We start from the raw sequence: 27,321 nt of genomic DNA on the forward strand, positions 1-27,321 counted from the left end.
CTACCTCGGTATATGGGTCACACACACGAGAGAGGAATACCAGCAACTTAATGTGGAGAGGGTGGTGGGAAGTTTGACGAACTTGGCTGCTTTTTTAAATAAACTCCCCCTTTCCATTATGGGCAGAGCTGTCGTGGCAAAAATGGCCTTCCTGCCTCGCTGTCTGTATTTAGTCCAGAGCACACTGTTTCCACTTGACTCTCAGCTTTTTAACAGACTTGATGGGTTATTGAGGTCATTAATATGGGCTGGATGTCACAGCAGAGTTTCCCTTCCCATGCTGAGGAGAAATCTGGAAGATAGAGGCCTAGCAGTTCCAAATATACAGCTCTTTTATTATGCAGCCCAATTACAGCATGCGGCTAGATGCTGACAAACACGAAAAGGTGGGAGAAAAGACTGTATGAGGGCCTAATGGGTGAGAATACCTTACCGCAGCTCCGGATGAGAGGGCGCGGAGCACCATACCCGATACCGCACCTGGTAAAAATCACGGCTGTTATATGGGAGCAGGTGGTGAGAAAGATTATTCAGAGGGCCCCCTTTGGCAGGGAATTACCTTTTTGTGCCATTGATGACTGTATGTCGATGGAACAGTGGAGACGCGCAGGTTGCCTATTAGCAGGAGACATTTACCCAAGAGAACATTTCATATCCTTCCAAAAGGCGCAGGAGACCTCTGAAATTGGACCAGGCCAGTTTCTGCAATATGCTAAATTAGAGAGAGTGGTGCAAGACATTTGGTGTGACTTTCCAAATGCCCCACATGTGTCAGAGGTCCGGGGAGGGCTGGTAAGGTGGGAGGAGGGAAGACACTTGATTTCACTGTTTTAGACAGTGCTTAGAAATGACAGGCAGACTGCACCGTGTGTAGCATGTAGAGCTTGGGAGGAAGACTTAGGGGAACAGCTTTCTGAATCTGATTGGGGACAGGCCCTGGAACTGGTCCACACTGCATCATGTAATAATACGTTTAAACTATCTACATCTTCAACTATCTACATCTTTCCTATGTCACACCATGCATGCTGAATAAGATGGACCCACCTGGGGGGGAGCTAGATGCCAGCGATGTGGAGAAGAAGGGGCCACTTTCCTGCACTTGGAGTGGGCAGGTGATGATGTTCATGCCTTTTGGAGAGAGGTTGTCCCAAATTAATGGCCACTGCAGAGCTAGTATTCACACTGTCTCCCACGACGTGCCTACTGGGAGTGATACCTATGTCTAACGGGTGAAAGATACCTTATAAACTGACCCAGAAGACCCTCTTGCTGGCTAAGAGAAGGGTGGCCATTAGCTGGATGGGAACCAGGAAGCCACAGATGGAACACTAGATGAGAGACTTGATGGAGTGGGAGAGGCAGAGAAACAGCATATGCGATTAGTGCACATAGATGATGGCGCTACGGCTGAAATTGTGGCTTGGGGTGTGCTGCTTGAACGCTTACAGAAAGCTATGACTCCAGCTCGGAGTCTCTTGTGGATGTGGAAGGGTGAAGAATGCACATACTGCTATTTTGAATAATATTGGAGATGACTAAATGAGTAAGTACCTCCTCTGATCAATAAGGATCATTATGTTAACTTGGTAACTTGGTTTATGATTTTATAGTGCAATAACTGATATATGTGATGTGCTGAGAAAGCCCACACTGACACTGCTGTTGCAAATAAATTGTGAACTCTTAGAACTCTTAATACCTCATCTTTCTACGCTACATAAAACCTTGTCATAGCTCTGTATGGCTGTTTTATGCTTTGTAAATGTTTGGTTTTCAATGTTTTGAGTTGAAAATCTGAAAATAAAGTTAAAAAAATATATATGTAAATTATGAAATACTTATTTTTAAATGTATATTTCAGATGTGGGCTGCTGGGTATGTAGGGATATAGGGGCCAGATGTACCAAACGTTTTGCACGCCGCAAACAGCGAATTTCCTGGTTACCGACTCACAAAACGGGACTGGGAGCCGCAATTAGGAAGGGGTGCTCCCCTTCCTAATTGCGAGTCGCAGCGCGATGCTGTATTGCTTTGTGACCGCAAACGCGGTCGCAAAGCAATCGCAGTTACTACCAGTGTCACACTGGCCTTCCATGCCAGGCCCCATGGTCAACACCCTATACCCACCCAAACCTGTGTCACACAGGGCCTTCAGACGTGGGCGGTGGGGGTTGTCCGCAGGGCCTGGCCTGTGGCCATGCCCTGCAGCCAACCCTCCATAACCACCCAATCCCTGCCATGCATGGCCAAAGGGTCTGTGTCTCTTGGAAGATGAATAGGTGTGGGAGGGTGTCTCTGGGTGTGAGAGTGGGTGTGTCAGGATCTGAGTGGTTCTGTGAGTGGATGGGTGACATCTGTGAGTGGGTACTTGAGGGTCTGAGTGGGTCTGTGAGTTGGTGTGTGAGTTTTAGACCTGTCAGCTCTTGGCATGAAATCCCGTGTCTATTTCGCTTCCTACCTGTTATTGATCCTGTGCTGAATTTGACTTTTGCTGCCTTAAGGACTCTGGGCAATTTACCACTGCTGACCAGTGCTAAAGTGCAAGTGCTCCCTATTTAAATGGTAATGGTGACTGGTGTATCAATGATTGCCATATTTGGTTTGCTAGTAGGTCCCTAGGATAGTACACCATGTGTGCCCATGGCTGGTAAATAAAATGCTACTAGTGGTACTACACCACTGATTGTACCACCCACATCAGTAGCCCTGTAAACATGTCAGCCCTGCCACTTCAGTGTCTTTTGTGCAGTTTTAACTACCAGTTTGACCTGGCAAGTGCACCCACTTGCCAGGCCCAAACCTTCCCTTTTACTACATGTAAGCCACCCCTAAGGAAGGCCCAAGGTAGCCCCATGGGTAGGGTACAGTGTATTTAAAAGGTAGGACATGCACTGGTGTGTTTTACATGCCCTGATTGTGAAATACTGCTAAATTTGGTTTTTACTATTGCAAAGCCTATCTCTCCCACAGGGTAGCATGGGGATTACCTTGAAATATCGTTCAAGTGTAATTTCCCATTGAAAATAGATAGAGATGTGGAGTTTGGGATCTCTGAACTCACAATGTAGAAATACATCTTTGATGACATTGTTTTTAAATTGTTAGTTTGAGAATGCCACTTTTAGAAAGTGGGCATTTTCTTGCTTAACCATTCTGCGCCTCTGCCTGTCTGTGGAGTACACATCTGGGTTAGGATGACAGTTGGGCTGTTTGTGAATTCACTCTAGACAGTCACACAAAAGGAGCTGAGGTGTGCCCTGCATATCCTGATCAGTCTTCCTGAGCTAGAGTGGTGGGAGAAGCTGATACTTGCACCTGAATAGGGATGTGCCTGTCCTACACATAGCAGTCTCCAACCCCCTGGAATGTGTCTGGGGCCAGGGTAAGAAAGGCAGGGTCTTTTGCACTACAAAGGCTTTCCTTTGAAGTTTGCCTCCTTCAAAGACAAATGTGAGTATAAGTATTGGAGTTCCAAGACCACAACTTTAGAATCCTTCTGGACTGAGGTCATTCTGCCAGGAAGAAGAGCTAGATGCTGTAGTAGGGACTACCACTCTGCCTGTTGCTTTGCTGGGCTAGCCTGCTGATTGCTGCTTCTGTCCTGTGAGTGAAAGGACTGGACTTTGCTTTCTACATCCTGCTTCCAAAGATTCTCCAAGGCTTGGAATGAGCTTGCCTCCTGTTGAAAGTCTCAGGGACATCAAAGACTTTATCTGTCAGCACCTGGGCTCTCTTACGGAAAGTACTGACTCGCCAAGGGGTTCCACATCCAGTTCCTGGGCCCTTTGGAGTGAGTTTTGGCGTAACCAAGAAGAAACCAAGTATATTGAAACCAGAGCGACTTTGGAACTGGCGACGCTGTCTGACTCTGCACCGCTGCCTGCACCGGAGCCATGGTCCCCGTTGAGTGTAACGACCGTGACTGACGCCACAGGCCTGATGCTGCTGCAGAACCTCTTAAGTCCCGCCACAGCATGGGTCCTGGATTCTCTGGCCCCGACATCCAGGACACCCGACTCTGCCATAGTACCTGTGGCCCCATGGTATGATTGAGACAACACAAATTTGACACCTCATGTCTTGACATGCTGGATTCATCAACCCCACTAGATTGTAAGGAACTGACGCCTCGCCACAGATGCTGCATCACCTCCATAAGGAACCAATACCTCACTTCCCCTGCATCGCAATAAGGAACCTATGCCTCACCAGCTCCAGCGACGCCTCACCTCCCCAACTCTGTGCAACTTCTTTGTTTCCTCATCGTTTTCAAATGTACTGTGCCTGGGGTCAGTGCAAATCAATGATCGGCTTGAACTCCCTCGTGAGTGGCATCAGATGGTTGGGAACAACTCTGTCAAGACTTCGTGATAGCCCAAGATGGAACTGTTGGGTTTCTAAGCACTTTATTGAGATTTAATCTATAAAAATGTGTATCTTCACTTGTGTATGTTGGATTTTTGTCATTTTGTTCTTGTTTTATTCAGATAAATATTGTCTATTTTCTAAACTGTTGTGAAGAACTTTTGTGGTGTTTTCACTGTGTTACTGTGTGTGTATACATAATACTTTTAACATTGCCCTTGAGATAAGCCTCAGTACTCAAGCCAAGCTACCCAGGGGGCGAGCATGAGTTATCTTAGCTGTGTAACTCCCTTTCCCTAACTAGAGTGTGGGTCCCTACTTCAATGGCGCGCAAACCACTGCAACTAGAGACTCAATTTCTAACAGTGAGTTTCTGAGTAGGTCTGTGAGTGGGTGCATGAGTGTCTGAGTGGGTCTGTGAGTGAATATGTGACAGTCTGAGTGGGTCTCTGAGAGGGTGCGCCAATGTCTAAGTGGTTCTCTGAGTGGTGCATTAGTGTCTGAGTGGGTCTCTGAGTGGGTGCATCAGAGTCTGAGTGGGTCTGTGAGTGAGTGTGTCAGTGTTTGGGTGGGACTTTTAGTGTGTACATAAGGGTCTGAGTGGGTGTGTGAGTGTCTGTGTGGGTCTTTTAGTGGGTGTGTGAGTGTCTCAGTGGCTCTGTCAGTAGCTGCATTAATGTCTGAGTGCTACTATTAGTGAATTAATTAGTGTATGAATGAGTCTGTGAATGTTTTTATTTTTTTATTTTTCACTCATATTCAGAAATTCATCACTACGTTGCATGGGGGGCCACACTGAGCATTGTGACTTATTCACGAATCTCGCGTGTCATGAAAACAAATCATTTCTAAGGTAATAATCTTACCCTCCAAGACTCCTATATCACAGCCCTGGGGTCATGGTAATTCCACCCTGACCCCTCATGCCACTTTTCATTTTGTTTTTCGTCCCCAGAGACCATGTCTCATTATCTGAAATGTCAGCCGCAACTTTCTGGTCAGGTTGCTGCCAGCCAATCACAGCATTCCTGTCGGTGTGTGCATTTGCAAATTCGCTATGGTAAATTCTAAAATGTCACCACGGATTTGCAGCCCTGGATATACAAATTTGGTTTTCCATTAATTTCTCTTAAACTTCCAAATGGATTTTTTACACCAAATGACAAAAAGCGAAATCTGCGTACCAAAAGTTAACTTTCTGCCAAATTTGGTGTAATTCTGTCCTGCGGTTTGGAGTGTAGACATGTTCAAAACTTCAATGGGAATTAACTGGGAAAACAAATGTTTTTGACTCCCCCTTTTTCTCGGCCCCTGCTCGATAGATCACCCCGAAATATTCCATGTGTAACAAGAATTACAGACATGCATTTTTGGGGAAAATTTCGTCAACCCGTGCCAAAGATATAGGCAAGTCAAAAAACGATTTTTGTATGGAAACATGGTCATAAATATAATTACCTACTGCTGACCACCAGTAGTATGTATATAGTATATAGTAAAGCCCCCAAGCCCCATGGACTACCACCACCCCAGGGCTAATAACAACTTAAATGCGGGAGAGTTGCCCAGCCCCCCACCGTCCTGGGGACCACCACCTCCCCAAGATTAATTGACGCTTTGGAGGGCAGCCGCACGGCCCCACTCAAGGAGCCTTATTTGGCCCTGGGGACCGCCACCCCCCAGGACTGGCTCCTGCTATGTCCCAGGGGGCCCACTCCCGGGACATAGCTGTTTGCTCTGACTTGGCGGTACCATTGACAGCTCCCATTAAGTCAGAGGAAACACTCCGGGTCCAGCAAGTGAGAGCTGTCAAACAGCTCTTGCTTGCTGGAAGCACAGGTTTCCTCTGTTTCCCTAGTCTCAGACATGCCGGCTGGGAAACATAGGAAACAATTGCTCTCACAGAGCGGGAGCTGCATGAAAACAAAGGGATTAGGGACATTATAGCTAGGAAATATAATTATAAAAACCTTAGAAAGTCACTTAAAAAAAAATAAAGGTTACAGGGACATTATAGTTAGGTTCTGAATTTACACGCACAAAACCATAGAAATTCAGTAGTTCTTGTTAAAGTTATTTCAGGTAACAATAACTTGCGGCCTAAGGTAACTATAACTCACACCCTTGCCATGCACTGCTAATTACCCCAGATATTACAGCACTCATAACACCTTTTATAATGTCAATAAAAATATCAATGAAACATTAGAAGTCAAATTAATGAAGAAAAAAATGTGCATGGTGGGGTGTGAGTTATAGTTACTTAGGCCATGAGTTATAGTTAGTTGAAATAACTTTAACTATAACTGCTGAATTTCTATGGTTTTGTGCGAGTAAATTCAAAACCTAACTATAACGTCCCTGTAACCTTTGTTTTTATTAAGTGAATATATATATATATATATATATATATATATATATATATATATATATATATATATATATATATAAATTCAAGTACCACAATTTTTGCACGGACACCAAGATCGCACTCTAGAATGGTGATTCACAAGAAAAGTTTATTTTGAATAAACTTTTCTTGTGAATCACTGTCCTCGAGTGAGATCTAGGTGTCTGTGCGAAAATTGCGGCGCTTGAATTTGTATGTTAGCAGGTTTCCAGCTTCCCGCAGCATCGCACTGACCTCGTGAGGTAGAATCGATCAGCATCAGCTGGGTGAGGTTATTTTATATATATATATATATATATATTATATATATGTGATGTTACCTCAATGGACAACATCTGCACCCTTCTTGACAGAGGAAAATCAGCTGCCCTAATCCTGCTTGACCTCTCTGCAGCCTTCGACACGGTCTCCCACCACACACTCATTGAACGCCTACACCAGATAGGTATCACAGAAGACGCCCTGAGATGGATGGCATCCTTTCTCATGAATCGCACCCAGATAGTCCGCCTTCCTCCCTTCAAATCGCAAGCCAAACACACCATCTGAGGCGTCCTCCAAGGCTCATCCCTCACTCCAACACTCTTCAACATCTATATGTCACCACTCGCAGACATCGTCAGATCGCACAACATCAAAATCATCTTCTACACCGATGACACCCATCTCATCCTCTCGATCTCAGCTGACCTCACCTCTATGAAGACCGGCTTCCACAACTGTATAACATACGTCTTAGCATGGATGAAGGACAACTTCCTGAAGCGCAACACAGACATGACGGAAGTCCCGATCTTTGGCAAACACACTGCCCTCTGGAACGACTCCTGGTGGCCATTAGAACTCGGACCCTCCCCCGCTCTGAAAGACCACGCCCACAACCTTTCCATCATCCTAGACAGCAAACTCTCCATGAAATGTCGTGAACACCGTCTCCTCAGCCTGCTTCTACATGCTCCGCAAGGTCCTCAAGTGGCTCCCCATTAACACCCAGAAGACAGTAATGCAGGCCCTCATCACCAATCGACTGTACTACGGCAATGCACTCTATGCAGGCATCACCACCAAACTCATGCAAAGACTCCAGATGATCCAGAACACAGCCACCAGACTGATCCTTGACCTGCCCAAGGGAGCCCACATCACCCAGCACCTGAAAATACTCCACTGGCTCCCGGTCCAAAAGAGATGCCATTTCAAGCTCCTGACCCACACCTACAAAGCCCTCCACGACCAAAGACCCACCTATGTGAACCACCACCTTCACTTCCACCGACCCACCCAAGAACCTTTTCTCCATACACCTCGCCCTCAGAAAGATCCCTTGCATATACCGCTGCCACGCCGGAGGACGCTCCTTCTCCCATCTCGCCGCCAGGGCCTGAAAACACCCTTTCCCTCCACCTCTGCATGACACCGTCTCTGACTGATTTCAGGAAAGGGCTAAGACCCGCAGTTAGCACCTGGGTACCCTCTTAGTTGACAATCTGCGATCAACAAATACAAATTGATTGACTGAAATATCTGGGCATTGAAACACCAGATCCAATTTTACCAGGTGTGAATCTACAACTTGAAAAAACTTTAGGAGGGAGAGGGGCGGGAGCTGTAGTAGATGCTAAGTTCGCCCCACATCAGCTCTATGAAGGAGTACAGAGTGCACTACCCAGAGAGACAACTGCCTTTACACCTTTAGTATGCCCTCTTCGAAACTGCCTAACACCCTGCACAGGGAACCTGCACACTTTTATAAAATGCTCACAGGAGGTGGTAAATATTGGCGTTAAACTCCCTGGAAAAGAGGAAAACGTGAAAAGGGTCCCAGTTCTGGGCCAGGTGAGTTATTTGCCATTTGAAAGAATTGTGGCCCATATGTATACTTTTACACTCAAAACTGTGTTAGCGCCATTCCAAGACGCCGGCCGGGAGCCATATTTATGGAATGGTGCTAGCCAGTGCTAATGCCCTGTTAGCGTCCTTGTAAAGGACGCAGAGAGGGTGGGGGAGGCGCAGGAGAAACCGGAGCTTGTGTGCCGAATTATGGCGCTACACTGTTTAGAGGCAAAAAAATGCCTCTAAGCAGTGTAGTGCCATTTTCTGGCGCACAACCCCCATGGACATGGGTCCACTTTTAGTAAAGACAGGAGCCATGCCCACTTCCGAAATGGCCATGCCGAAGGGGATGAATGTCCCCTGGGCATGGCCATTGGGGCCAGTCAGGGCCCCCGGGCATGAAAAAAACTATTTAAAAAAATACTTACAGGGATTTACCTGGGATGGGTCCCCCATCCTCTGGTGTGGGTGGGGGTGGGTGAGGGTGTCCCTAGTGCCAGGAAAGGCCACCTCTGGGCTCTTTCCATGGTCTCTGACCATGGAAATATGCCTACAGGTCCCATAATGCATGCCATTATTTAAGGCCGCCATCCCCCCGTGCTGGATTTTAGCATGGGGGGATAAATATGGCGCTAAGGCCATATCGTCCTTTTCTGGACGGGAACGTCTACCTTGCATCTCATTGACGCAAGGTAGGTTTTCACGTCCAGAAAACGATGTTATTATCTCCATAACTGTGGCGCTAGACGTGTCTCAGTTCCTATTAATGTTAATGGGTCAGGTGCTGCTGCAATGCTAATCTATGTTAGTAGCATCCCCTGTAGTCGCAATTCGACGGCCCAGACATTCCTCCTTACTCTGTGGTGTTTCTATAGTTTTTAATTCGGCCTAGAATTCAGCAGGCAAAGATGAAATATCAGCTGTTAATTTCAAAAATTTCACAAATCTGCTGAAAATTTACAAACGCTGCCAAACCCTTATGATTCATGCATGCACTAACCCCAAAACCAAGGCACGGTGGAAGCAGGTATACATTCTGTATAAGATGAGACGGGAGACAGACGTGTAGCATGCTCGAAGCCACGCCCGCCACTGCAGGTCCCTGCATTGCGTACTGCAGAACGGACCTCAAGGAATGGGGCTGGCCCGAGCCTAGTCCCAACAGACCATGTCACACTATCCCCAATAAAGATGAGTGGCAGATGCTGTGAGGTAGCCCCCTCCTCCTGCCCCATCACCAATCTCAGTGCTGTAACAGCGAAGAAGCGAACACTCGTCTCAGGGAGCCAGTGTCCGCTGCACGGAGCAGGAGCATCCTCCTCACAGTAAGCTTTTACCATCTGCCTTACAACGCACGCCAGTGGCGTCACCGAGCACGTTGCGAATAGAACTGCACGTTTGTCTCTTTGTCACTCGGTAGCGTAGCTTGCATGCCTTGGGCCACTGAGGAAAAAAGGAAAATGGCCCTTTGACTTCAGGCGTGGTAGTAAAATGTATAAATTATTAGAGTATATCGGGCCCCTCATTCCTCAGGGCATTGCTGCCACTGCACCTGCTGCACGATTAGTAGCGACGACCCTTTTGACACTGGTGCTAGCAGCCCTAGTCCACACAGAGTCTGCGCCTTCTTTAATGCAAGAAGCGCTTTCCGTCGGCTTTTACTTCAGGCGCGTGTATGCGTGTTTGTGTGCGAGCATCCGCACATACTTTGAAACACGCACATTATTAATCTTGGGAGGGTGACACGTCTACAGGGTCGGGCGGCACGCGACCTTCAGGTGATGACTGCGAAGGTAGTATTAATCCCGGAGTTATTTTACCGAACTAATCTCAAAATACAATCACAGTTTTACCGCTTTAGCCAGACTCACATTTCTTTCTATACTATTGCAAACTGTTTCCAATACCTCAGAAGTGTACGAGCTGCTCCTGACAAATGCAGCTCGAGCTGTTAACTTTTTTTCCACACATAGTATTGTTGCCAAAGTCTGTTTTTTTGGATGAAACATATGCACAACTGTGCAACCCAGATGAAAGACGTTTTCCTGCTTATTTCGGACACATTTGTGAAACACAATGCGAGCATACCTTGAAATACACCCCCTTTACAAACTAAGACCCATATTTATACTTTTTTAGCGTTTGACGCAAAATCGGCGCAAACTTACAAAATACACTTCACCCTCTGCCAAGATTCTCAAAAAAAACATTCGCACTGCTGGAGAGATCTGTTTTCACTGACATGTTTGCCAAACAGGCTTCATGACACCCACCCGGAAAATAATATTGTATTTTATACATGAGTGAGAGACTGTGCTGTATTTTTAGTACAGTATACAGCAAAGGTTTTTTAGGGTGGTGAAAGGAGGAGGGGGAGTGGGATAAAATGAGCTCCTGTGAAGTCACTCTTCGAAATGCAACCAAAAAAACTCTTCGCGTTATAAAAAATAAACCCAATTCTCTGTGATGCGCCCTATTTCTATTTTCAGACGTAAATGTTTAAAACAATTGATTTTCAAAGTATAAAATCACTACCCTACCTCTAGCACTCTCTCTCCCTTTCTCTCTCCTTCGCTTCGTCTCTTTTTATCTCTCACTCCCACTCTAGGTAAGTGTCGGAAAGTTAAGGTTTGAGCAGACCTATTTAGGGACAGAAAAGCACAAGGTGGGTTATAAAACGTTTTTGTATTTAAGCTGCTATAGGACGTTTTGCAGTCCACCGCGGAATGGAATTACATCAAACATGTTTAAAAAACAGGGCTTTAGCCAGCATAGATCCTTTTGTGGTTTGGTGTAAATCCCTTCTGTAGTTTTTGAGGTATTTGGAATGCAAAAATATGTGAGGCAGAATTTAAAGGAATCAGTTGTAGTGAATTCATAAATGCTCTCCAAATCTGTGTCTGTGGAGGATTCGCGAGTTCGAACTTTAAAAATAAACGGTCTTCGTTGAATAAAGGAACATTACTAGATGCCAGGCACCGAAGCCTTCATGCTGATAAGAGCACGAGGAGGTGCGAGGGGAAAGAGGAGCATCCTTCGACCCCAGGAAGGATGTGGTGGTTACCCAAAGGGGGGATATAGCCCTCAACAGAATAAACAAGCATTTACAATGCAATGGATCGCGCATTTGCTCGAGTTGGAGCTATTAGCGTTGGGTTGTCAACTCCTAACCGGACTTTTCTTGCCACATAAATTGAAAATGAAAAGTAATACAGTTTCACATAAGCTGGCTGATTCAAAGCGCCACAAAGCTCCAGGGCATCCAAGTGAAGCAGCTCACAAAAGATAAAAGAAGTTCACAATCAGTCAAACATATTGGCATAAGTGCAATTAGCCATGAAAAAGGGAGGAGGTCCAAGGTGTAACTAAACGGCCCCAAGGAGGGACATAAAGCATTTACCAATTAAAGGACTTTGAAGGGCAAGCCCATGAACGAGTGATAGTGATGGGCATGCGGTGGGCGTGGTTAAAAGCCCATATACATACCAACATGTTGGAAAGGCATCACTTGTGCACTGCTATGCTCAACCTAAAAACAAACCTGCTTTCTTTTTTTCAACGATTCCTCAATGTAACAAGCCAACACTATAGGTTGGATTCATAGCCTTGTATTCAAGACCAGGAACCATGATTATTTATGTATTTTTAAAATGTGTTTCTTGACTGCAAATTAACGGAATCTGCAAAAACAAATTAAAAAGATACAATTCATGGAGCAATTTTGCACTTCTAAAGTTCTCGGAGGGAGCATTTGTGGACTGGACACAGGCTGTGGGTGTCACAGGTGGAGAGCTTTGTCGTAGGTCATGGCCTACACTCACAGCCCACTGCGCACTGCCATGGTCAGACACAGGTGCTTTGTATGGGAAACCGACTGCCTCAGACCCTGCTCCTAGAGCATGTACAGCATTGCCCAAGGTCTTTCAATAGAAAATTCAGGTTAACCATAACTACAGAGTTACGGTAACAGACTACAGTAGAAATATTTATATAAAAATATTACTAAAAAACGTTGTTAGATGACGCTATTGGTGAGATAGTCGATGTGTTTGAAAATAGTTTGAGAAAACGGAGTTTTTTGTTTTTTTTAAATTCCAAACACAAATCTGACATGGCTGTTTCTCCTGTCATGCTTGCTGTTCTCAAACGTTTGCGAACTGCAGGAGTCTGATTTGCCTTCACACGTAAGTTTTGCTCCAGTTACATGATTTGAGTGGTTTGGAGTTTTGCTCCAGTTACATGATTTAAGTGGCTAGAGAAGGGCTCTTGAGACCGTGGTAAATTCAAGAGCAGTAAATTGGAAGTCATGGTTAGAGAAATGAGCAAAAAGCCAGTTTTGTAGAAACTCAAACAATACATTATTTTAAAAGGCGCTTGGCTAGTGTTTGGATCTAGAGATGTTGCAAAGTACAATGCACAGAGGGTCTGGCTAGCTGATCAGAGCTAGCTGCGTACAGCACAAATCCATGTGCTATTGGCTCTCAAGGTACAAGACTGAGCCTGTAACCATATCTGTTGTTCATGGCTGAAGGTCGTGGGTAGTAGGCTTTGCAGCAATAGTGTGTGGGTGCAGGGCATGGCTGCATGCCATGTCCGGTAAACAGAGCCTCTGATGCAAAGCAGAAGACCCTGTGCTGGAGGCTCTGTGTTACATGGGTGCCATTCTAATGAATGCCGGAGGTGATTGCACTAGAGGACAACATCTACAAAGAGCCTGACTTTTGAACCTAAATAATGAGATGCCCCACCCCTTCAAACATATACATTTGTTACTACCTTGCAGTGAATGATCCTTTGATTTAATAGCCGCCAGAAGGAGGAAAGTGAAATATTTCAGTGAAATGGCCCCATGTGTATAGGGTTATCACCACTGTGTTTAACCATTAGGATCCTTCTTACTTGTAGTCCCGATGAATGTGCTTCAACCATTGGGCAATAGTAGGCACTGAAACATGTTAACTGTTTTAGTCAGAATGGTCTAAGCGCAGGTACTCAGGTTTTTATTCATTTGAATGAGAGACTTCAAACATATTTTAGCACACCCCCACATCTTTTCAAAGTTTTTGTCCTTTGTGGAGATCCTAATTTGACACAAAAAAGCAATACGAAAGTCCAGAGACCATTTGAGGGACCAGATTGACACTAAGGACAATGGTGGAGGATTAACTCATCAGATTATTACCAGTGCCAGACAGAGATTACCAGTGCCAGACAGAGAGCACCAAGACAAAGGATACCACACTAAGTGGGTAAGGTCTTCGCACCTGTAACCACTCTACCAACATGCTTTAGGACTTATAGAGATAGGACAGTTTCCCAGGGATTTGCAAACTGGCTTTGTATCTTCTTACTAGGAGTTTGATTACCACATTCTTTGACGTTTTTTAAAGTGCTTTGGAGGACACATGATAATCATTAGTTTTTTCTATCACTCCTAGCAGTTTTGCGGTACATGGACTGGGCCAGGGCATGACTGAAGGTCGCAGCCTTCAACACAACTGAGGTTCATAGACAGAGGGCTCTTTGGCAAACTGTAGCAAGTGCTCAGTGACCACAGCATTCATCGTCCATCTGAAGGCCCTGAACCTTGTCCAGGGACACTCTGCATGACCAAATGTGGTGCAAGGCTGGCCTTGCAGCCTAGAGAAATGTGAGCAGAGAATAGCCACAGGTAACACAATGTGACTGGAGCGTGCACTGCACAGACATAGGCCAGGTCATGGGGGCACAAGGATTGGGTGCAGGGCATTGCTTAAGACCACAGCCTTATCCAAGTCTAAAGTACAAGACGAAAGGCCACGCACAGTGGGCTCTTTGGCCAAGGTCATTTGGAACACATGGTGGTTGCAAGTTAGACCCTGCTACCAAAGACTCTTGCTGATTACAATATTAGGCTTAGGACCACAAAAAAACAGCCTCCACCCAATCCATTACACAAGACGTCACACATCACATCACAAATTATATCCTCAATAACTTCACAGGTGACCTCACATATGACATCACATATGATATGACTAATATTATCATGTGATAAATCATTAATGTCCCATTATGTATCAAATGAATAAATAAGCTTATAGAGATACTGATCATTGGTAGGTATCTTTGCTACCATTATATATTAACAACAAATGCTCAGAATCTTGTCTATGACTAAGCATCATTAATGAAATTCTAGACCATAACTAGGCATAAATACTGTAATTCTACAGAGAGAAGAGATATCATATATAAAAATGATAAGATGCACTGGGGATCGTCTAGCTTTCCGGAAAAAAAACTTAAGACAACCCCACCAAAATCCTTAGTCTCTCTTGAGCTTTCTCTTGATCCCCCTTTCTCACCTATTGTTTGTGTACCCACATCATGATTCTCTTTCTACTACCTCAGTATATATGGCAACACAAAATATATCACACTTCGGCCCCTTCTTTTCCCCCAAACCTTTAACTTTATGACTCTTCTCTGTACCCTCTGGGAAAACTTTTTTAAATTGCTCATCTTCGCATTCAGTTTGCTCTTACCTCCTTTCCCATATCTCCATCTTTCATCTTCTGCCTCACACTCCACATCTTGGTTTCTTTACACAGGAATTTGATTTTCAACACCAGTTGACCTCTTGTATTCCCTGTTCTCCTTTTCCCCACCTCACCTCCAACGTTTACTCTGCGGATATCACTTCTATCTCCTCCCTCTGGATCTCTGAATCCTGAATTCTATTACCCCCTCTCCCCCTTCTTCTCTATCATTTTTGAAAGTATGTTTTTTATTTATTGGAACTTCTTTTCATGTTACACTGCATCTCTCTTGTGGCCATCTTCTAATTTAAAGTGATTTTTATTTTGCATTTCTACATTTGGAATGTTTGTCCTTATTCTTCTTTATTTTGATATTCAAAATTACTTGTAGGAGGGTGATTGTTTCTCTGCAATGGTTAGTTGTAAAGATGTGCAATAAAAGAAAGTAAGTAAAAGTAAATAAAAAAACGAAAGTAAATTAAAATCTCACTGCACCATTGATATGCCACTTACTGCGTGTTATTATTGTTATTATCTAAAGAGAAAAGGCTGAAATGTGACTATGTAATCTAAATAATGATAATAATCATGATCAAAGGTACACCTACTTAGCCATAAGTTGATATTATTTAAAATAAAATGGCATATCCTGAAGTTTTAATTACATTTGTGGATGTATGTTCACAGTACCTGGTGAAAGAATGATTTTTACAAGTATCCAAGTTCATGCTTTGTATATGATAATACTTTTTGGATAATTAGGGCACTTTCAAAGAATAAGACAACATTTTTGGTATCTAATCCTATAGCCTTTTTCTCACTATTAACATCTGCAAAGACTTCTAGTAATATTAAGAGGTGTTGTGGTTTTGCTTCCCTATGTAAAACAACTGTGGGCACGTTAAAGCAATACTGCTTTATTGGCATGAATAGATGTACATGTATTTCTAAAGCTCGGTTGTACAAAATATCCATAAATCTGAGGCATACTTTTGCTATTAACCATTAAAAGAACAAAACAGAGGAGAAATAAAGAAAGGGCATTGGTTCCCTGTGCGTGTTGTATATATTCTTTAAAAGATTTGTGGTCTGTACATTGGGAAACCTTTTTATATCTTACTGCCTTCACGCCTTCTTACATCTCTTAGCCATAATTTGCTTCTCTATTCAAAATCATTGCAGTGGCAACTGGCCATTACTCTGTGTACAAAGCCATCTAATTGGACCAGTATCCCATCCTCAATACCAGCTGGACATGGCCATGGCCATTCGGTACTGGGCTATGAGTGTGGTCTTAAACCATGCCCTGAGTGCATTTTGACACTGTAGTATTTGTCTGGCACAGGACGTGTACTTCAACCATGTCCGCTCCCAGTATGCTGCTCTAAGTAAGCATTTGGGAGCAGAACAGCCATTTAGACCAGTACATATAGGTGTCAGAGAAGATATTGCTTTAGGAGAAGAGGGGAGGTAGTGGCACCAACCATTACAGAAGTCCTATCAGTCATTTATCGCTAATTAAAGGCAATCACTTGGTCCCATTAATATCATACGGATCAAAAATGCTGCCTTATTTTTCAAAAGTGTGATCACTAGCCCAATGTGGTTGTCGTACGTCCATGTTGTGCTGTCATCATCTTTAGAAGCGCCATGCTAGCTTCAAGTCCGTCCAATATACATCCCAACATCATTTCATTATGAACCTAGTGTGTAGCATAATTAAATTAAGATAAATAATCCTATCATTTATTATAAATATAGTTATTCAAATAATGTCACAATAGTGCCATTTTCATAATAGGTGCCATATTCATGGTACCTGTCACAATATGTATTAACTCAAATAATTTGTATAATATCCTTTATTCACAAACCAAATTGCAGCAAACATTCCTAGTAGCCTCAGTTCACTGCTGCCTAGCTTGCCTACGGACATTTTCAGCAAGAAAACCTGATAAAGATCAGTGCCAACGCAGCTTCATGGCATGTCATATATAACAGGACACCAGTGAGTGTCAGTATGTTACTGGTCAAATAACATACGATGCACCGAACCATTTGGGGCGACTAAGTGATTTGAGCAGAAACAACATTTCTCTTTGGTGCTATTGCATACATAATCTAGAATACATTGCTAGATCACTACATTTCTAAAAATGTTTGGTATAGCACTCTTTATTGGCTACTTGAAAACATTTGGAATAAAGGTTCTATCGCCAGACTCCTTGGAAACAACAAACTAGACGGATAGTTTGGTATAGCAGATTGTGTTCTCACCAGACCTGGTGTATACATTCCTGGCATACACTTCAGTGCTATGGTTGGTGTGCTGAAAACATGACAGCCAGACAACCTTAAAAAGGATCATGTCAGGATTTGGATATTACATATAGATTTTCTGTTTAGTCAACTATTCTCAACATAGTTTTAACACAACCACCTGTAAATCAATTTCCTCAGTAATTTATTCTGATTTATCCTAGGATTCCTCCTCTATTCAATCACGTTTTTTCAAATGACTATAAACTTTCACACCTAGTTAAGTGAGTATGCAGAACAAGATACATATCTCAGACACAGTTGAAGAGGCCACCAAGTACTTCGAAAGCGAGGATAGCGGTCCGTAATAACTAGGGCTCAAGATGATAGCTCTGTGAATTGCTATGACCTATCTCAAGAGGGATGGTGAAGGGTAACCTGCCAAGGAATTGGACAATAATTTTGAATTTGAACAGTATTCATAGTCCTGGAAACTAAGCCAACTTTCTGGGTTTACAATTATTGGTGTTAGTCACCCAAAATGAAGGTATCTCAGTGTCGTTGTGTAAGTGGCACCAAACTCAGGGCTATCAAACTCATTTGACATGAGGTAGGACCTCTGAACCACACCAACAGAGAGACCCCAAAGAGCTCCTCTCCGGCCGCACGGGCCTCTTTTGATCTTTCTACCAGCAAATCATCGGGGTGCTGGACCACGGCAGCTGCAAAATTACTGAAGAAAACATAAAATACTAAAAGTTGGGGCAGAGAGGGAATATGCTTGTCAGGCACAATCACCAGTAATTCTCTGGGCTACATGGCCTAAATGGGGGCTTTCATTCAGGCAAGGTCAGGAGCAGGAGCACAGCAGGCCAGTAAAGCTTCAGTTTCAGGGATCATTTGCACATGCATTATTACTGCACTCTTTAAGAAGGAGATAAGTCACAAATCAGCATGACTAGTGAGTGAAGACCCAAAACAATTATAATCCAACTGAACAAGACGGCTGGACTCTTACTCGTTAGCCCACAGTGGCTGACCATGCCTGCAGAGGCCTCGACTGAGGCCAGTCTGTGTAGTTTTGTTTCTAAGAGTGTTTTAGAATGATGATATTTTAAGGTTAGGTCGAGCTCAGATCATTCTAAAGTATGGGTCCCATGCCCTCCAGCAATTGTGCCACCTTACGGATCATTGACGAATCAAGTGGAATATGGCAAAATGGAGATTCTCAGCTGTCAGTCACAAGAGTTTGCACTGGCAGTTGTTGCAGCAACCCCAGGCCTTTGCTCCACCCAGCTTGTGTATGAAGCATAATATCCTGAATGTGATTATTGACTCCACTGGGAGCCAGCGTAGTTCATTCAGCGCAGGTTTTCCATGGCCCTATTTCAATGTGTTTTGAAAGCGTTTAGTAAATTCTACTGCACACTTGCTGATGGACCATAACCAATGCTCTCAGGGGCTAGCAGATGTGATTAGATGGGTGAGGTGAATTTTCAGAGCTTGTACCTCTGTAGATTCACTCTTTTGCTCATTGCATTGATTTAAAGGTTAACAAAAACAACAAGTTGATATAAACGAAAGTATGATATCACACATGATTTTGAAGTTTATTTTTGTTTTCAATGTGATCAGTTAAGTCCAGTAGGCTTTCCAAAAATCAATGTCTTGTGGTCTGACTCAACCCCAACAAAAGGCTTGGACTTTTCATTGCGCAACCACAGGAAGCTTTTGTCATCCAATGTAATGTGTGCATCAATTTGTGATAATAGTCTGACTCCCAGATCTCCCATCATATGTGGGTTTGGAAGTTGTCAGAGTGCTTTCAGAAGCACAATTTGTACTGCTCTAGCACATGTGTCAACAGGTTCATGGACACTTTGAATACCTTCGGAGAGAAGGATGATACTGCAGATTGCAGTCTTCAGACAGTCAAAACATGTTTTATGGCTCTGTCTGACGCGAAAAGAACAGATCAAATGTAAGAATTTCCCAGCTCCACCTACCCGTTCACTCAGTCTTATCAGTTGGACAACATCTTTGGTGTCAAAAAATGCAGAGAGATGAAAGAGGATCAGGGTGGGTTGATGTCATTCATCAAGTAATGAAGTGGTCTTCTCTTAAATTTACCAGATGCAATCCGTTCCACTCAATGACCTGAAACCAGACTGTTGACCACCAGGTGTGTCATTTTGTTCATCATGCCCTTCCTTGTAGCTGCCTTGACCCCTATGCTTCTGGATTTTGCTATAATTTGTAAGGCTGGGGATCACTTGTTAATTTGCCTGCACTTTAAAGTCAAGACTAAAGCATGCTGACAGAGATGTTAGTGTTCCAAGCAAAGTACGCAGAAGTGATGTCTCCATTTCTGTACTCATCATCCTTGTTACTTCCTACTTTGCATTCCCAAGTCCTTTTCCAGTAGAGTATCTTGAAAATCCTTGTTCACGTTTAGAAAATCCAGATTCGAAGAGACACTTCCTAAATTCTTAAATTTGCATCACTATGGCAATGACAGCACTGATTTACGGCTGGATTTTTCATTTACTGCCACTTGTCTCATTCCTGATTTTTCTATATGCAAATTTTATTAGGTACACTAGAGATTAATCTACAGTGCCAGAGCCGTGCACATTATCAAATTCGGAGTCCTTTCAAGTTCAAAATTCATCCTCTCTTAAACTAGTCTTTAAAGCTCCTCTTTTTTTAAACATCGGCGGCTTGGGCTCTACTCGCGCAGGAGAAAGCTCCTCAGCAGCAGTGAGATGCCATGTGGGACTGAGCTTTTTAAGGTATTAAAGTGCTGGTGTGTCATCGTGGGTACATGTCCAACGTAAATGTGTCAGTTGCAGTTTTAGGTTACATGTTTATGTCAGTTCCAGTGAAAGTCAAAGTGCATAATGTGCCGGGTGCAGTGTCAGATATAATTAAGTCGGTGCCATTCGAAGGTTTCTTGTAAGTGAGTTGGTGTCAGGTGCCAGCTGTATAATGTAACTCCTGTCACTCCACAAAGGGCTCTACTTTTAGCAGACTCCGGATACAGGTCATAGATAGATGAAGAGCAGAACCCTCATCTTATTTTATGGAGAACGTCTGTGGTACACATAATTAATGGGTGTGATCCTGCTTTCACGTTCTTGAAAAAGGTAGCATTCGTGTATATTTCTTTATTATATTTTTTTGCATATTGATATTTTCTAAATGGGATTTGCTCGTGAAGCTTGTTGACACAATCCAAATAATCTTGGCTCCTTACAGGAACTGAACATAACCCCAAGGTGGCAATGGATTGTACAGTGTGGCATGAATGGGAGAAATGCAATGCTGCAAGGCGCATGTATCTGAGTGGCATTTCTTTTGGGGAGGGGGTGGGTGGCAGGCCACAGTCGCCTCTCTGTCCCTGGAGTTTATTGCATCAGGTTCAGCAGAGATATAAGTAGAATGGATGGATGGATGGATGGACGGATCACTTCTGCTAGCCCTGCTTCCAGTTCCTAGCCCGGTCCTCGAGAGGGGCGTCTGTCACAGTTCTGAGAAGAGATCAGCCTTACAGTGTTTTCTGCCTGAAGGGCTGGTCTGATTTCGAGAGGACCATGGAATGGCATTCGTCTGGTATATCTTCTAAGCTCAAGACTTTGTTTGTGATCCTGAGGGATTGCCCAAGACACCACTTGAATTTGCTTCACCCAAATGTATTAATTATTTTTTAGGTTGTCTGCAATGAATTTTCAATGCATGCTTACAAGGGCTTCAGATAGTTAGCCTTCGACTGCAATGTGGCTGCTTGAGATACCAAAAGCAGGAGGAGTTTGTCAGCAGGGTTTTGGTAAATGCAAACATATGTTGACAAAAGTTCCTCTGAATAGCATCATTACAATAATAATAAGAAGAATGATATACAACACCAGATTTCAGTTTATATTATAGGAGCCCGTATCAAGGTGCCAGGCCTGAAAGCAACTCCAGCCATGGGTGAACAGGGTTGAAACGCCACACTGCAAGAGGCAGAGATTAAAATGAGGCCACGGGTTATTTAATGGTGTGGTCATGGCTGTCCACCCATCTCTGATGGCCACCCAGCTCTTTCTGTCAGCACCCGGGGAACATGTCAGGGTGGCAGAACGGCCAGTTTGGTGCTGCCGAACACCTTTAATCCAGCCCAAAGGTTGGGTCTTTCAAGAGTGACTGGCTATCCCGACGGGATATGTGCCAACAAAGACAGATTTCAACTCCTTTATCAACAATCCTCAACAGGTCATCTTTTATATCAGTCAATGGGGTCTATCTTCAGTGTCCTAGTGGGACCGAGAGTCAAACCACTGAGGACTGAGACAACGGAAGGGAGAACTCACTCCCCCATGTAAGACTTCCAAAGGATGAATACCTTACCACAGGGAGCACCCTAGTACCTTTAATGTCTCGAACGATACACAAACATGATATATTTCACATCATATCAGTCAATTATATAGCGCCTTTGTCAACCTAAGCTCACTTTGAAGGTGCAGAAAGCGAACTGCAGAACACAAGACGGCCGGCGGAATTTCAACATGGTTTATAATAAACAAGTTACATTCTGACACCGATAACAGAGACTGTACCTAATTCACATAGCCTTTCGATTTTCTTAGGGACAGAGAGGAAGAAGTGGGTGACTTTATAATTTGCAGAAGGCTGAGAACAGGTATTTTTTTAAACAGCTTCAGAGCTAAATTAGATCTTCTGCTAACAGGAAGCCAGCTGAAAAGGCACCCCAGGGGGCTGTGGTTTGGCCTTAAAAAGAGTGACAATGTGAGGTATTCTTTTTAGGAAGTGCTTGTCTAAGAATGGGGACCTTGTCTACAAAGTAGAGCTGTTGGCTTGAGTAGAGGGCCTTATATAGCACAGATGCGGATATGTGCTCCCATTTCTCACAGTGCCTCTCACACTTGCAATGCCATTATGTTTAAAAATATTCAGAGTATCACTGTCATGGAGAGTCAGGCGACCGAGAAAAAAACACAAAACTTTAACGAAGTACTCCTTGACATCAGCTGAGTGTCAACACTAAGTAATGAAAGGACTGCGACAGCCCTTGTCATCACAGTGCGTAAACAGCCGTCGTTGCCACTGCTTTGAATGGTGTTAAGCACCCCATGTGGTATCAACAGCAACAACCATCCATACCCATGTGTGGGAGGTACTGTTGCAAGAATGAATGAGTGCATTTCAAGACCTCTCAGTGAGTAACATGGGAAAGAGGGCAAAGTAGCAGAGGGTAAAAATGGAATATGCATGTACCTTACCTTAGTACTTGAAATGAGATGCAAGTCTGTGGTACGGCTCGAAGGCTGGTTATGTATGTAAGTTTTGATCCAAGAATGGTTTTGTCAGACAAAATATAAGGTTGTGCGTCTTGGAGATATGTGTGTGTGTGTGTCTGTGTGCTTTCGCCTGCAGCGCCTGTACATGCACGTGTCTGTGTGTGTGTGAGAGCGAGAGAGAAAGAGAGAGAGAACCAAATCAGTCAGGATAGTGTTGGTTAAGCACAAATGAGCCATACAAACACCATGTTCTGTGAGGATCACTTTGCTCACTATGATGACCAGCGTGTGTGTCTGTACACTTGTCCATGTCAGCACTGTGGATTCTTTTTCTCTCACATTCAGTTCTAATTTAATGAGACTCTTAGGGCCTAATTATGAGTTTGGCGAACAGGAAGACCACTCTGTCCAATTTCCGATGTGGAGGTTGCCGCCATACTGGCAACCTCTCCGCTGGGCCCATTACGACTTTCCCGCTGGGCTGACCGGCAGAAACCAAGATTTCCGCCTGTCAGCCAAGCGGGAAAGTGGTGGCAGCATTGTCGCTGGCCCGATCTCGGTGGAGACGGCGGTACCCTTGCGGTCTGTCCGCGAGGGTCATAATTTGGCTGTCGGACCACCACAGCAGTGGCGGTCCTGACATCCACCACGAGGCTGGCGGTCTCAAGACCGCCAGGCTCATAATGAGGCCCTTAGTATTAACATTTCAGTGGTGCTTTCTGACTATCCCATAGTAAATTCCAAAATCTAATTGTCAAAATGCAGGCCTCCGCATCCCTATCTGTAGCAGTAACGGATGGGCTTTGATTAGACGACTTTATTTTTTTGCTTCCCTCGCTATTACTATTAGTAACTACTTCAAGAAGAGCTACTTTCACTCATTGCTTAATTTGTAAAATAATAAGTGCCCTTAACAAAGTTTTTCCTAAAAGCCCACAGCCCCAACTGGTGAATTTTGGGATTGCTCAATACCAAGGTGCTTAGTCTTGATTTCACCTCATGCTTCTTTCTTCCACCACCGCACCTCATTATTTCACTCTTGCAGGTTGTTTTTCATCCCTGCTTTCTTCCTTTGTCACTGTTTTCCGTCCTTCTCTTCCTCCTTCCTCTTGCTCAGGGTGAAAGTCTGATGAGGAAACATGCCAGACCTCAGAATGGCTGTGGGCACCACATGCAAGCACCTGCTCAAATTAAGCACTGCCTTCTTTTCACTGTCCCCTTCCTCCATTTGTTTCCTCGCAAAATTCAGTAATTATTAAGGTTCAATGGGCTACTCAGTGCACTGTGCATCAGTGCCACTGCTCCTGCTGCATCAATGGTAGCTACGCCCTTCAGTGTTTTTGGCGGATAGCGAGATGACGTATTTCATAAAAAGAGGCTCTATCTTCTTTATTGTCATTGTTCTCAAGTGCAATGATTTTTAAAGTATCCAGAGGGTTACTTGAAAGAAGGCCTACACAGCAGCCCATAACCAAGAGGAGAGATGTAGTGTTGACTGTGCCTGGTCCACCACAGTAGGAACCCAAACTAGGCATCTGTTTGAAGAATGGTGATATGATAAACCATAGCAACCATGTGTATGCCACCCAGGGCACGACAACAGGTTAGAAGGTTGTGCTTTTGTTCTTGCATGTCTGTTAACATGAGAGACACAGCCACTGGCAGAATGCCGGAGTATGGCACCGTTCTGCAGCTGTCTGAGGCTAGTAAAATGTAAGCCACCATAAGAAGCAGACATGTCCATGTAGTAAACACAGGCTGTAATGTGTCCTGTAGGCTTTCTGTGCAATGACACGAAAAGTATGCGGTGCAGTTCTTCCTGCCGCAGTACAGGAATAGCATTGATGAAGTTGAACAGAGTAACTGTACTGATTGATTGGCAGGTGTCAAGGTGCAATAGAATCTGCTAAGTTTAGCCTAAACCAAAAAAGGAAGTGTACATGTGAGTTTTCAGGAGGGGAGGGGGGCCGGGGGCTTCGAATGATTTCATTGTTTGGTGTTTGTATGCACACGATGCAATTTGTTTTGCCTTTTTCTACTTTCGTGTTGTCACAAGAAACTATCTGATGCTCCCTCGGCTTGCGGGGGAAAACAATGACACCAACTCGGAAGTGGCCAAAAGATGGCTCAAATACTAAAAGTAAATAAAATACGAACTCTTGTTCAGAGTCGATTGTAGTTCACTTTCATGTATCTTTTTAAATTTTATATTCTGCTTTTGTATTGCGCGTTGATCCCTACTTGAAAGGATATTTAAGGGTCATTTAAACACTGTGACATAAATGCTGTAGATTGCATAGCACCCTGCTTATGTTGAAAGGAAAAATTCTCCAGATCGCTCGATATAAACCATACTGTCTACATATTTAGGTATGCCAAGTATGTAATTGGCTTCCGTACTCGCACTGGGCTGCATGCTATCTGTATCGCCCCAGGTTCCATCTGGTAACAACTGAGCGTGTGGGCTGAAATTTTAGACTGTAGTTGTACTTGAGTTTTTCATTTAGAGCCTATAGTTGTACCTGACTGTAGGACTTGTATGGTACTTACACCTCAAACCAGGTCCGGGTATCCCCTCTCAGTGAAGTGTAGGCAGTGTCTAGAAGCCAGGCTCTCTAGAGCTAGCTGTGGATGAGCACCCAAGGCTTATCTAGGAGACATGCAAAGCTCATGCAATACCACTACAGTCACAGTACGTACACACAAGAAAGAAAACAATTGGTTGTACAAAAATAGAGGTGCTTTATTTTTGGAACACAAAATCAGAAAATACTACATAGGCAACCCTCCAATAGGAGGTAAGTAAATGCAATATATATATATATATATATATATATATATATATATATATATATATACTAATAATAAACAGTAAGAGGCATAAAATATTAGCCCAAGGGGGAGCCCAAACCATATATTATGCAAGTAGAATGTGAACACAGGGTCCCCACCTAGGTAAGTAAATCACATAGAGGGGAGCTGTGAGTACTAGGAAACCACACAGGTAAGTATTGGAGTACACTGCAGCGACTAGAAAGGCATGAGTAAAACACTGGATTTCCCCAAAACCACCCCAAAGGATGAAAAGAAGAAAATAAAGACACCCAGAACAGCCTGCAAGGAACCAGCAGTGGAAAACTGAAGATGGAGACCTGTGGAGAGAGGGGACCAAGTCCAGAAATGTCTGTGGAGTCTAGGGAGAGTAGGAGATACTACCCACTCAGAGGCACCTTTTGGAATTGGTCGACGAAGAAGGAAGACAGGTGAGCACTGCAGCACAGAAGCCAGAGAAGCTGGATTGCAGATGGGTGCCGGTGAAGGATTTCCACCAACAAGCCTTGGTAAAGGCAAATATGTGGTTTGAGGAAAAGAGGTGCTACCGAGGACTAGCAAGGTCCAGGAGGACTCTACCCAGGAGAGGAAGTCAGAGGGGACCCTGCGCATCGCAGAAGGCCCACAGAAGCAGAGGCAGCACCCATAGGTTTCCAACAGGACAGGGACACAGAAGTTGCTGAAGCAGCCAATGCAGCACCACAGAAGTTGCTCCCACGTAACCGGAGGACCACGCAGAGGTCTAGAAGTTGCAGGAGGGAGTGCTGGAGCTACACGTCACCTGAAGTTCCCCTTGGAGGTGAAGCAACAGGCCTTGGCAGATGCAAAAGACGTGGTGCACGGGGATACTATCTTGCATGGAGTGGAAAGGACTTACACTACCAAAGTGCGACAGTTGGTAGAGAGGACCAAGGGTGAATCTCTGGGCCACCACCTGTGATGTAGGACCCACGCCACTCAGGATAAGGGGAGATCCATGCAGCTGGTTGTCCGAGCAGCCAGGTACCTGTAGTTACAGGGTAGTGATGCCTTCACCCCAAGGAAAATTCCTTCTTCTTCTTGTGCAGACTGTAGTGTTGCAGTTTTCTTAGGATGCACAGCCGGGGAAATGTTGCAAAGCTGTCAGGAGTCCAGATACAATGTTGCAGAAGAGTCTTCCTCGTGGATCTGCAGCTTGTAGGTTCCTGGAGGGTCCAGTCGTGGTTCCCGAGGCTAGAAGTTAAAGTAAAGGTTGCAGTGGAGTCCTGCTGGAGTCTTGCAAGCCAAATCTGAGGACCCACCCCAGAGGAAGATCCTATAAAGCCCAAAGAGGGGGCTTGGACACCTAACTACCTATCAGAGGGTGCATCTGACATCACCTTCCTGGCATGGTCACTCAGATGCTCCCAGAGTTCCCTGCCAACCTTGGAAACAAGTTGGCAGAACACAGGAACCATCTGGAGGAGCTCTAGACACCACCCCTGGGGTGGTGATGGACAGGGGAGTGGTCACTCACCTTTCCATTATCCAGTTTTGCACCAGAGCAGGGACTGGGGGGGTCCCTGAACTGGTGTGGACTGGTCTATGCATGGAGGGCACCAAATGTGCCCTTCAAAGCAAACCAGTGACTTTGGGGGGGCTACCCCTCACAAGCCAGTCCCACCTATTTCCATAGGGAAATGGTCTTACCTCCCTCTCCCAAAGAAAACCTTAATTCTGCCTTTGTGGGCTTGATCAGATCAAGCAACAGGAGGGCAGAAACCTGTCTGAGGGTGGCAGCAGCTGGGCTACCCGAGAAACCCTGTAAGGCTGGTGG

The 27,321-nt window shown here is 44.4% G+C and overlaps 1 long non-coding RNA gene across 1 annotated transcript in view; it reads left to right on the forward strand.

The window, feature by feature from the left end:
• Positions 1-9,798: 9,798 nt before the first annotated feature.
• LOC138284514 (uncharacterized) overlaps positions 9,799-27,321 on the forward strand; it is a 38,905-nt gene continuing 21,382 nt past the window's right edge. Inside the window, exon 1 of the long non-coding RNA XR_011201415.1 lies at positions 9,799-9,936. This is a non-coding gene — a long non-coding RNA (uncharacterized lncRNA). The remainder of the gene's footprint in view (positions 9,937-27,321) is intronic.

The sequence above is a fragment of the Pleurodeles waltl genome, chromosome 1_1 (genome assembly GCF_031143425.1).
Source record: "Pleurodeles waltl isolate 20211129_DDA chromosome 1_1, aPleWal1.hap1.20221129, whole genome shotgun sequence".
NCBI classification, from domain to species: domain Eukaryota; kingdom Metazoa; phylum Chordata; class Amphibia; order Caudata; family Salamandridae; genus Pleurodeles; species Pleurodeles waltl.